Source organism: Amia ocellicauda, chromosome 1 (assembly GCF_036373705.1).
Source record: "Amia ocellicauda isolate fAmiCal2 chromosome 1, fAmiCal2.hap1, whole genome shotgun sequence".
NCBI classification, from domain to species: domain Eukaryota; kingdom Metazoa; phylum Chordata; class Actinopteri; order Amiiformes; family Amiidae; genus Amia; species Amia ocellicauda.
In genome coordinates this window covers 30,729,180-30,741,490 of record NC_089850.1, presented here as the reverse complement: position 1 = coordinate 30,741,490, position 12,311 = coordinate 30,729,180, and positions in this window count along the sequence as shown.

The window sequence follows — 12,311 nt, the reverse complement described above, 5'->3', positions numbered from 1 at the left end:
AAAAATTCTTTAAGGGTTAGTCTTTAATATATGTATGCTTAAAACCTCTTAGAGGGCAAAAAATAATTTTAGAAAAGTAAGATAGAAAGATACTAACATTGATTGAATTAATTGGTCTCACTAGAATTAATCTGTATTTATGTAAAACATTTGACTGTAGGGGTATTCCTATATAAATTATTATATATGTATTTCCCTTGTTAAAATTGATTAGATCAACAGCTTATAGTTTTGTATATTTTCTTCAGCAGTATCCCTTTTAAATAATTGTTTCAGAGAGAATGATTGTTTCCCTAGTCTTCTGTACCCTGCGTCAACTCAAGACAGGTTTGTGAAAAACTACTTGGAATATCAAGCATTGTGTATTCATTCTGAGTACAAACTTAACTAATTGTGAAGGCTAAAAGGTTTAAAAAAAAAAAAAAAACTAGTGTTCCACACTAATGTTAATCTGTTTACAGTCACTTTGTGAACAAAGAGCATGATGAATATAGTGTATATTATTTTTTCTGGCATACTGGACTTTGGAAGAGGTCATAGAGTGGATACTTGTTGTTCATCTTACTAGTTGCAACTTCACATAATGTTCTAAAATGTCTGTGCCAGTTATTTCAATTCAGCTGTAGTTCAGATTTGAAGAAGCTTGTTAGGTTAGATTACCAACTGGGGACAATTCTACTGAAACAAATTTCTTTGAGTTAATGAAAACTGTGCTGCCAACCACCTACAGCACCTATAAACATAATATTGTATTTTTAAGGAAAATAAAATCAGAACAGTATCCCATAATTATGTGGGTGCTGAGATTTATTATTTCTTAATAAAACCTTGGTAAACTGGATATTTTATAATAATATTATTTTATTTTATATGTTTGCTTGTTTATTTATTTATTTATTTATTTATTTGAGTGTTGCTTGTTTTCTTTCAATCTGTCCAGGAAACCATAGTATACCTCACTATTCATGTAGCTTTTCCATTTTAAAGGAAACGGCTGGGTTAAACAGATTTATAAATACAAGATCAATTTTAAATGTCCAAATTTGATAAAAGCCTTTTCAACAAAATAAATCCAAATATATACATATACAGTAGATTACTGTTGTTAGTACTGGAATTGTGCTTGTTAACTTTGGAAACTGAGCAGTTACTTAAACATAATTAAAATATATGTACATATACCAGCCCATATTTAATTATGGGACAAAAAAAATAATAACAATCACATATGTACACACATACACACATGGAAACACACACACATCACTAATGTTCTACAGCATTGTGTAGAATTCATGTATTTAACATATAAGACAAATATAAGACTAACAATTAATTTTAATTTAACTTTAAAGTGGAAGTATATTTTGAAATGAAAATTCAAGACAGATGTTTAAATGTTATTATCATCACTGACAAATTAGATGTTTCATGATTAAATTGATTTTTTATTAACCATGAGTTTGAAGTAGTAATAGACAGCCTGCTAATTCACTTCAGTAAATCTGATTTGCATAAGCATATCTTGTCACTAACAAATACAGAATTTCTAAATATTTGTAATATAGCTAAATATGTAATGTATAATATAATAATGATTTAATATATAATACAATAATCATGTAATAATAGCAACAACAACAGAGTGACCTAAGCGAATCCCAAATTACACGTGTGTATCCTATTGCACTAAGTAGTAGCAAATGTAATAGAGACATCGAAAGAAATGGTTTCTTATAATAACCGAAAGGACATGTAAAATGTAGCTTGACTTAAATACAAAAAACGGATTCAGATTACAATTATATCATTATTGTTTCCAAACAGAAAAACACAACTGATCTGGAGCTAATAAAACAATAAAATAATTCCCGTCGTCGTCAGTTTATTTCCCGATAATTCAGTCCATGGACAGGAAATGCACATCTGTACGACACATGCTCTCTCCCGCAGCTCAACGACCTTTTCCCTAAAACTGCAGTAGGTGGCAGCACTCTGATCAACGCGATAGGATCTGAACAATAGTACCTAACATGTATGTATATTGATTTAGCAAGTAAACCCTGCTTTACAATGAACAAACATAAAAGAGAAACCGGAATGGTACACACATGACTGTGGCAGAGGCTGCAAATAGAAAACATGCCATTGTTTTTTCTTCCCTTTCTGTTTCCCAGCACTGAGCAGTGGCGCACCATTTTTGCATCCAGACTGTAAAGTCAAAAATCACTTGTTTCTGTTGGGACACCTTAGCATGATGAATGTGATGTATTGAATTATGTTTTCAACTTTAGGCAGTTCAAAGTATTGTTTTGTGCTATCAATAACAGCTTGTTGGAGAGGCTTGGACATAAACTAAATGCATGATTTAGACCCAAGCTATGCAGATCACAGTATATCCGTTATGTATCTTAGTTTTCCTTTAAAGCACGGTTGGGAACAGGTAATGCACAAGTAGTCATTATATTTGCCTTGGTCCATGCCTTGCGCTGGAACAATGGAGGGTGTGTGTTTTATTGTTAATCTTTCCATTGGCAATACGCCCTTTCTTTTTTAAAAATTCCAATGTAAGAGTATACATAAGTCAAGAACAATCTATTTTCATCCAACATCATGTAATGAAGTGTATAACAGTATGGGTTTGTATGCTAATTAGCCGTGCCTGGTGTTGTAGTTCCCAAAGAGCTTGGGAAAAATGTGGTTTCCCTGAACAGATGAGCATGTTCATGTCACAGTCACACTAGGAAGTCCATGTTGTCAGATAACCTGTTTTGGTGAATCTGGCAAGTGTAGTATTAATCTGTGGAGTAAGCCTGAGAATCTGAAACTGTGTGGTGCCTGGTTGTTAAATAATCTGTTTCACTGTTTCACTGTTGTCTTCTGAATGTCATTGCTAGGACGGGCATTAATAACTACACTCATGCATCTAATGACTTTCTAGTAAACATATGTTTAAGTAAACTGGAAGTGTATAGTGAAACTGCTAAACCCAGGAATCACACTTACCAGGGCTGAAAACAGGGGTAGATGTTGGGTTAATGACATGCTTTTAAGACTTTTAAGATTTAGAATGGAAGAAATTGATATATTGCCTTGACTTCAGTGCAGTTACTGGCCACACAATATATATATATCAACACATCGCAGTGGCTTATGAAGGAACTCCTTGGGGGAATGGGTAGAAGCAAGACACAACCTCCAGGACAGGACGGACAGTCCAATCGGAGCTGTTCTTATAGCACTATTTGCCCTTGCCCTTGGAGATGCACCTTGGTCCAGTAGGAGTATTTTAATTAATAATAAAAAGAGTGAAGTATTGTAAGAAGAGTTCTTGTTCTTATGTATTGTGTGGAGCGTGCCAGTGGTGTAAAGAGTATCAAATATACTTTATAAGCTGCCATTCTGGGCTGAGTATAGGTTAGCTAGCAATGTTTTCAGGGTGTGTGAAACATCAGTTAATCGCTGTCTACAGCAATTTAATAAATCACTTAATCAGAGACAGTACAAAACATAGAGAAATGTCTTTTTACAGTGTAGTCACACATAGTTAAAATGCATGTAAACTACTGTAATCTACAGTGTACCAAAGTAACCACACTTGCAATATTCTGAAAGCACTAGAATGGCTAGTGTGGTAGATAAATTAAAACAGGAGTAGTGTTGTTGTTGTTGTGTGTGTCTGAGTCCCAAGGGACCACATGGAATGTATTTCAATGGTCCTCCTGTTTATGCACTTCAAATTTTGAAAATATTGTAATATACAAACAGGTATATAATTAAAAAAGCCAAAGCACAGAGATTATTTCAGTGATATCTTTGAGCTTTTTAAAATAAAATTAAACTACACACATTTTATTTAAATAAAAAATACACAACATTATAGGCTAAAGTATTTTACAACATTTCCTGGAAAAAAAAAAAAATATATATATATATATAGATAGATATATATTGAAATTATGTCTTCAAATAAAAGTGTTGATGGAAATCAATACTGGAGGATCTTCTATTAGACAATACATTTCTGGGATCATGGAGGTCAATGAACAGAAGAGTCAGCTGACATTATTTAAGGCCTGCTGCTGCCAAAACTGAGGTGTTTATTGTTTGCTTAAGTGATTTTAGTAGCTTCTCAGCATGAATTGGTCGATTCCTCCAGTACTTTCATTACAAGGGCATTATTAACACTGTAATGTTCAGTTTTATTATTATAGCTTTGGAAAAAATAAAGATTGTTTCACATAAAAAACTTACATTTGTACATGTTATATATAAAAAACTCAATTGTACATCAAATGTACATCAATTACTCAGGCTCTCCAACTTTTAATATTTTCTTGTGATTTTTGTTGACTTTTTGTAAAGGCAAACAATCGTTTTGATGTATCATATTCATTATTATTATAATTGTTTATTTATTTATTTAACACATATACCCAGTGTGACTTACCCTTGACACACAGTATAGGCCTACACATTTCAAGTATGAAGAAGAGCATGCACATTAATATGCAACTTCAGTATTATAAAATGAACTAGGTACAAAATACAGTGGTGTGATTCTATTAAGGGGTAGTTTAGGAAAGAGTAGAAAATACTGCCTTTGATGATCAGTCCAGAGATTTGGGGTACTGCTGAATTTGTAACAATCTGCATGACAAAATGACAGCAACCATCCTCTCTAATGGTGTCGAGACAGAGCCTTTTCGCATCCATACCGGTGTGGAACGAGGCTGTGTGTTTGCACCATCTACCTCAGCCTGGCCGTGGAACTCATCAGTGAACAGTTTCCCCAAGGAGCCACACTTGAGTTTTGTCTGGATGGGAAGCTTCAACCAGCTGAGAGCAAAAACCAAGAGGGACTTCCAATACGTCTATGATCTCTAACTTCACAGAAAAGGGTTGGACTATAACTCAATATATATAGTCCTCCACCATCCCATTCTACACCACCAACTATTACCATCGATTGGGAGGTGGGGATACACATAAGGTCACAGGTCAGCAGGGTGGACTACAGAAGAGGGATAAAGAAACCCTGAAGGCCTCACTGAAAGAGAGGCACAATGCAGAAAAGTAGAACCCTTAGTTGGGACTTTGCTTTCTGCAGGGCCCTAATGATTAAAATCCCCTGATGGTGCTCCAAACTAAGACTTGCATTATTTGAGTTTGTGATACTGATTTACCTGATGTTAACACAGACATTTTGGTTAGGATGACATTTGATTGAAAAACTAAGTGTGTTGATTAAAGATGACAATTCTTGAGCCATTGTTAACACATGGACAGTTTCTCCCATCTCAGCCATGGAACGCTGTAGGTCTTTCAGAGTTATCACTGGCCTCTTGATGGCCTCTCTGACCAACATCCATCTTACCGGGCTGCTCGGTTCGGGAGGACCACCTGCTCAAAGCAGATTCTGCATGGTGCTGTATACCTTCTATTACTTAACTTGACTGCGCTCCATATGATATTCAATGCCTTTGAAATATTTGTATACCCCTTCCCTGTCCAGTGCCTTTACACAACTTTATCCCAGAGTTGTTTTGAAAGCTCTTTGGTCTTCATGGTAGTATCTTTGCTTTGAATGCAGTATCCAACTGTGGGACCTTACAGAGACAGGTATTAATAATCTGAATTACTTTAATTACACACAGTTGGACTACATTCAACTTATTGTGTGAATTCTGAAGATATTTGGTTGAAACTGAGCTTATTTAGGAGTGTCATAGCAAAGGGGGTGAATACTTCTCTAATGAAGACTTTTCAGGTTTTTATTTTTAATTGATTTGTCGTTCACATCTCCATTTTCTCCATATTGAAAATGTGGTGTAGGTTGTGTAAATCAAAGGGGCGAAAATCCCATTTAAATGCACCAAAATTTTAGAATGTAACACAACAAAATGTGACAAAATACTCCATATAGGCACTGTATGTATATATAGACTATATATATGAAGGTTAATTGGGGTATCAAATATTTTGCAAAGCAGATGTGCAGAATAGAGAAATAATAATTAAGAAAAACCTTAGCTCATCACACATTTAATAGTTGAGATGCAGATGTTAATACTGGCACCACTGGCTTTCAGGATATATGATTTGCTGTGTCTTCTTCTAGATTAAAAACTAAAAATGCTGGAAATGCTTGGCGTGAGGCCGGAGGTGCTCCAGGCATTAAGATGCAAAACAGCCCACAGCAAATACTGGGCTATGAGCCCAAAACTCTGATAATAATGGGCTAAATATCAGACAGCAAAACACTCTCTGAAGCCAAGTGCTGTTTGAAGCCAGTACAAGCTATGGTTAGAGTATAATGAAAAAAACTGAAGTCTCTTGTGATCTTCTGATGTTACAGTGTCTGCCAGGAGGAACTGAACTATGTTAGGAAGACAAAAATAGAGAATAAAGAATGGAAAACATATAATTGCTTAAAACTGAGGAACATTTTTTGTTTTGAATACAGGTTCCAATCAGTGACTTAAAACCAGAAGTATAGTTAATTGTGACTCTTTACATTAACCTTTACATGAATCTTTACTTTACATTTCTACTTGTTTCCTGTGATAAAACACATGCATGTGTATTATGGTTTTGAGTCTTTGAAGACGATGGTTATGTTTTGTATTAATAACCAAAATAATATATAATGAATAATCATGAATTGTCCTAGCAAAAGTCTAATGAATAATCTGTTATTATTATTATTATTATAATTATTATTATTATTATTATTATTATTATTATTATTATTATTATTATTATTATTATTATTATTATCCACATTATTTATGTTGTCATCATATAGAAACAGGGAAAGTCTGCTCAGTACTTGGGGCTGTAGCCAAAATAAGGACAATGCTAGAGTACTTAGGTACTCAATTGGAGGTCACAATCAATTGGCATATGAAAGCATTGTACTGTCAAGGTTGCAGTTACATGTATTTACACGTTGTTGAAGAAGTACAGTTGTGACTTACCTTTGCATCCATTATTTGTTGTTGCCAACAGAACAGTTGCTAAATGCAGCTCTACTGTCAGCAATCAGCACATTGCACAACACAATCACGCTTTGTATGAACACCTGTAAGTGTTTTATGGTCAACAGGTTTAGTGTAAAGATGCAATGAAGAATTGGATAAGAAGACCTATAATTTGGTACTGATTGATTGACATAAAATGGCTATTTAATTTCTGCCAAGCAGTCAAATATATTTATTGTATCTCTACTAAGTCAAGTAAAAGCTTCTGAAAAGATTAATGTACAATGTATGCATTCTTGTCTAATTCTTTGGGAGTAACTTTCAAAATCGGTTCTGTTTTAGTTTGTTTTAGTTTTTTCAAATTGTTGTTAGTTTAAGTGTTTATTTTACTCTTACACTTGGTCATCATCTCTAACATCAGTATATCATCAGACTCTCACTCTGGTGTTACAAGAGGAATTTATATTTTCAGCTAAACTTTTATGAATGAACATCAGTATAGTCACAACGTGATTATTAAATAGTGTTGGTGTTGAAATGTAGTAAATATAAAATGCAGTATTAAATAATTGCAAATCTTTTTTTGCTTGCTTTTTTGTTTTTTTATTTTTGAAAGGCCAACTACTTTAGTCAACAATCTTAACTAAACTGATTTTGGTTTGGTTTAAGTTCCTTTTTTAGATCGATTCTGACACTTATTTAAACTTGCATTCCAGATTCTGTGGTTCGATTGTGAAATGCTTTTTTTCATCTTTTGAAGAGAAACCATCCATCTGGGAGTTTAACTCTTGATGAGTGTGCAATTTGAATTAAGTCAGTTGACAGGAATTTGGGTGTAGTTTTGAAATGACATTTGAACTTAAATCTGCCAAGCTACATAAGGAATATTTTATCTTCAGGAACAGTGCAGCAATTATACAATGTTTTGTTAAACCTACTGCAGAACGATCTATTCAATGTGGGATTGTGCATTTTCAAACATTTTTCCTAGACTTTCACTATTAGCTCTTAATTTGTCTTTTAGCCATTTACAATCAATACTCCGCTGCTTTAGGCCTGCGTTCTGCTAAGACATTCTTGTTCTTTTGTCATTGTAGAATCTTTACAGATCTTTCCATGATATCATACAATGTCAACATCAACCCAGCAATATTATTCTTGCTATATACGTGGACAGAATCTGAAACTGTCTAATGAAAATAACAAATAATGCCATAAATGTCTGTGTGGGTGCAAGCATCTGTTCTACTGCATACTGTTCATAGGTATACATATTACATTCAGATATGACTTGTCCTGACACGCAGATGTACTTTCTTTTTTTTTCTTCTTTTTGTTTCTTTGCCGTTTTCCTCCCTGACAATTGTCTTGTTTAATATTATATGTGTTCAAATTCCTCACGTCTTTCCATTGTTGTTTATGTGATTGCCAGTGTGTTTGGGGCTGGCACTGACGCTCTCCCTGGCATTGATACTTTGTCAGCCTAGTGGGGGACTAACCATTCACCTTTGTATACATATCTCTGTCTGAACACTTCTTTGTATTGGTGCAGTGTTCCCAGAAGCTGGGATTGTGCATGCTAGCTGCTCAATAGGCACTTGGGGAGCAAAAATCTACATTGATATTGCTCATGGCAAGCACTTGAAAGTGATACAGTACTATACTTGGAGTACTGATGCTACTATATTATGAGTTATTTTATAACATGCTGAATTGCATTAAATGTGTATATACACAAATATGTTTTTTATGTATTTGAAGTGTATTGTTAGTCCATTTATAGTGTTCTTGAATGTCTCAGTAGTACTTACCAATAACAATCTTCAAATATATACATTTTATACTTCTACTAAAATTAGACATGCTGTATATTTATGCTTGAAGCTAGAAATACAATTAATAAATTATACACATATATTTAATATTGTGTTAAAACGGGTAAAGAAAATTTATTTTGAAAGTATTTTGATTTACACTTTTTTGTATACTCTAAATTATATATAAATATACTTCTCATAAATCTAGAGCATAATGTTACTGCTTTAAATGAATATTTTAAACCTAAAACACACTAGAAACATTTTGATCAAAGTTGTTTCAGAATCATAAATTCAGTACAGTATATTTTGATACAAAATATGTAAAGTTTTGTACAATTTCAGAAGCATATTTATGTACCACATTTATGTGGTACCAAAAAATGGCCAAATAACTCATTCAACAATCGTATATTACAATCTTAACAGCATAAACACACACACACACATGGTTGCACACCCATCACCACCGGTGGCTCAGAACTAAATGAAAATACGGTAACATCAAGTAGCTGAAAGAACCATAACATTTTTTTGTTATCTTTACTTACTGTCAGGCCCTTGTTTCATTTAGTACACTCATGCACATTAAGATACTCTGACTTGATTAAATAGGAGGTTCAGGTCAAGAATTTAAAGATCCGCAAAGCTTAAAGAGTAAATGGAATATCTCAGTACAGTCCCACCCCCTCAGACAGCAACGAAACAAAGCCTTCTTGCTTAAAGGGCAGTGGTGCATGACTAGATAAAGCTTCATGAGGTTAATCATTCTTTTTCTCTTGTTGCCTTTTTACCTTAAAAATGCATTAGTAAATATCTGTTATATTGTTTCTGAATAATAATAATAATAATAATAATAATAATAATAATAATAATAATAATAATGGGTCATAAAGGAAATTAATAATAATGAATAGAATAAAGCCAACAGTAGGCTTGCAATTGTATTGTTTCTTCATTTTATCTTAAAGTTCATACAAAAGACCAATATTTTTTAAATAAATACATGGTACCTGTCCGTATATATTAAATATATGTAACTTTATATCCATATTTGACACAAAACCCACCATATATATTTATTAGCATATTCTGTGTATTTTTATATACCCACTACTTATGGAAATGTGGCCAATTGTGTATTGTTTAAATTATAGTTATATATTTTATCAGATATTTGTAATATAAATTAAAATGGTTGCAGGCTCAGCTATATATATTTATATGATCTTTCACTTATATTTCCTTGTGCGCTCCTTTCGTATTGGAGGACACACGTTGACTTGAATTGACTATCATTGGAAGAAAAATGCAGATTGGCATATACTTGTAAAAACAAGCAAGAATAAAATAACTTTATGTATAGTATAGTTTGGTGATGTTGTTTGAAATGAAAACCATAAGTCAAAATAAATAAATAAAGCTTGAATATTCTGATCTGAATTCACACAGTTTTGCACCATTCCTTTAATTTCCAATAGGACCCTTCCCTGTAACCACATCCCCACTGGCTCGGAGACAGATGGCTGCCATTTGTGCGGCTATTAGTCTCTCTTTTCTGAGGAAGTTATTTTCGTTGGCTCTGTTTTCACTCATTCTTATTTAATATGAAAAGCGTAGCATTTCCAGCTTTCCCCAAACAAGCTGGAGATTAATAATATAATTAAACGGCAATGAACAAAAAAGTGATTACACCCATTTTGTAAGTAATACATACAAATATTAAAAATAACAGCAGGTTACAAAATACATTTTTTTTTGTGTCATATATTGTTGACAAATTAATTAATGTTAAATGTAGTGCATAAATATGTTAAAGCTTTACTTAATTGTTTGTGGCTATATGCTGAATTGTCTAGATTATCTAGCACTATTTGCCAACATATTGCAGTGCGTGCCTTCTACTCAAGCAGATCTCTTTAATGTCTACAAGCCTTACAAGTCACTCTCACATACCACATAATGCGTTTCTATTGTACCTTTAATCAGGATTACATTGCTGTGTTGCCTGAAGACTGCATCATTACCTCAGATGTGTGCATTATATGAGAACAGGAGACCACAAGCTAGTGAAATCTCTCAATCACATTGAGAGGCAATTCATTAAATGATTGTCTCATGTCTCTTTCTTCAAATGTATATTATTTCAACATCTTACAAAACATTCAGGGAAAAAAACAATGTCCGTACACAGCATAAAATAATTACCCCAAGCCTCCATTGAACACAAGCATCTGACCTAACTCTCATCCAAAACACTCAACAGTTAACAGTAAATTCACAACTGGGCTCTGTAGGGGTGAAGGGGTGGGCACAGGGCGAGTAGATGTAAGGGACGTTCCAGTCTCCTTTCTAAACCAAAATAAAGCTGCTAAATTTGCTAAAAAAAAAGGTTTGCAGTTTTGCTTTGTTTTAAGTTAATGTAGGTAAATGTTGTAAGCATTTAAATGAGCAACATGCTGAACTGTGATTTCTGAGAGAGGTTACTGTCACAGTGGTTAATATCTAAAAACTCTTAAAGAGCAGTACTTGTGCAAGCACACCATATTACCTGATGTTGAATGTTCTGTACCGGCTGAGGGAACTGTAATATTTGCTAAAGCCCAAGTCATCAACAAACAGAGGTGTATATGTTTTAGTGCTATTACCCCCACAGAAAGACAAGAAGGCGTGAATACAAAACCACAAATCCCCTGCTGTTTATCGCAGACTTTAAAATGTGCCAAGCTCAGAAACAAGAGCTTCTAGTTATATCAGACCTACATCTGAGTAAACAGGTGAGGAAGGTGCCATAGTTGGCAGAGGAGCTGGCCTAAAGAAGGAACATTACCCTGTGTCCCGACTGAGAATCAGTAATATTCTAGCAGGCTTACATCTGCCCAAAGATTCAGCATGAATGCCTTGTTTGGTAGTCTGCTAAAATTGCCTATCTTCAACTTTTTGCCTGCATGCAGTGTAAAGCTATCAGGATCACAGGACTGGATGAGGCTGGACTAATGCAATATTGCTGTCAGTCCTTTACAAGATCATAACTGACTTAGCACATACACAAATGTCAGCCATAATTCTGGACATGCGTGCAACCCAGCAGCTGCAGCTCGACAAATAGGAGGTATGAGAAAATGACACCTAAAAACAAGCTCCATCTTTTCTTCTGGCTTAATCGCCTGCGTGATGTTCTACCGTGTCGTCTTCTTGCACGTCACGTGAATTTTACAGAAATTCCAGAAAACCATTTTCTATTTTGTAGCTTAGTGCAGTGTTGCAATTTACAATATTGCTAACCAGCACACCAATGAAAGCTATTTAAAAAGAAGCAAAGTCAAAATGTCTACGCTTGTATTTGTAAGCAGTTATAAAATTCAAATCATTTTATAGATGATATAAAGTGTATCAAATGGATTTTGATTACATAATTAAATAATTGTGACAATTATATTGCTCTTAAAAATAACGCTGTCAAAACTGTACAATACACAATTTTCTCTAATTTGTATTATTTTTATTTGTA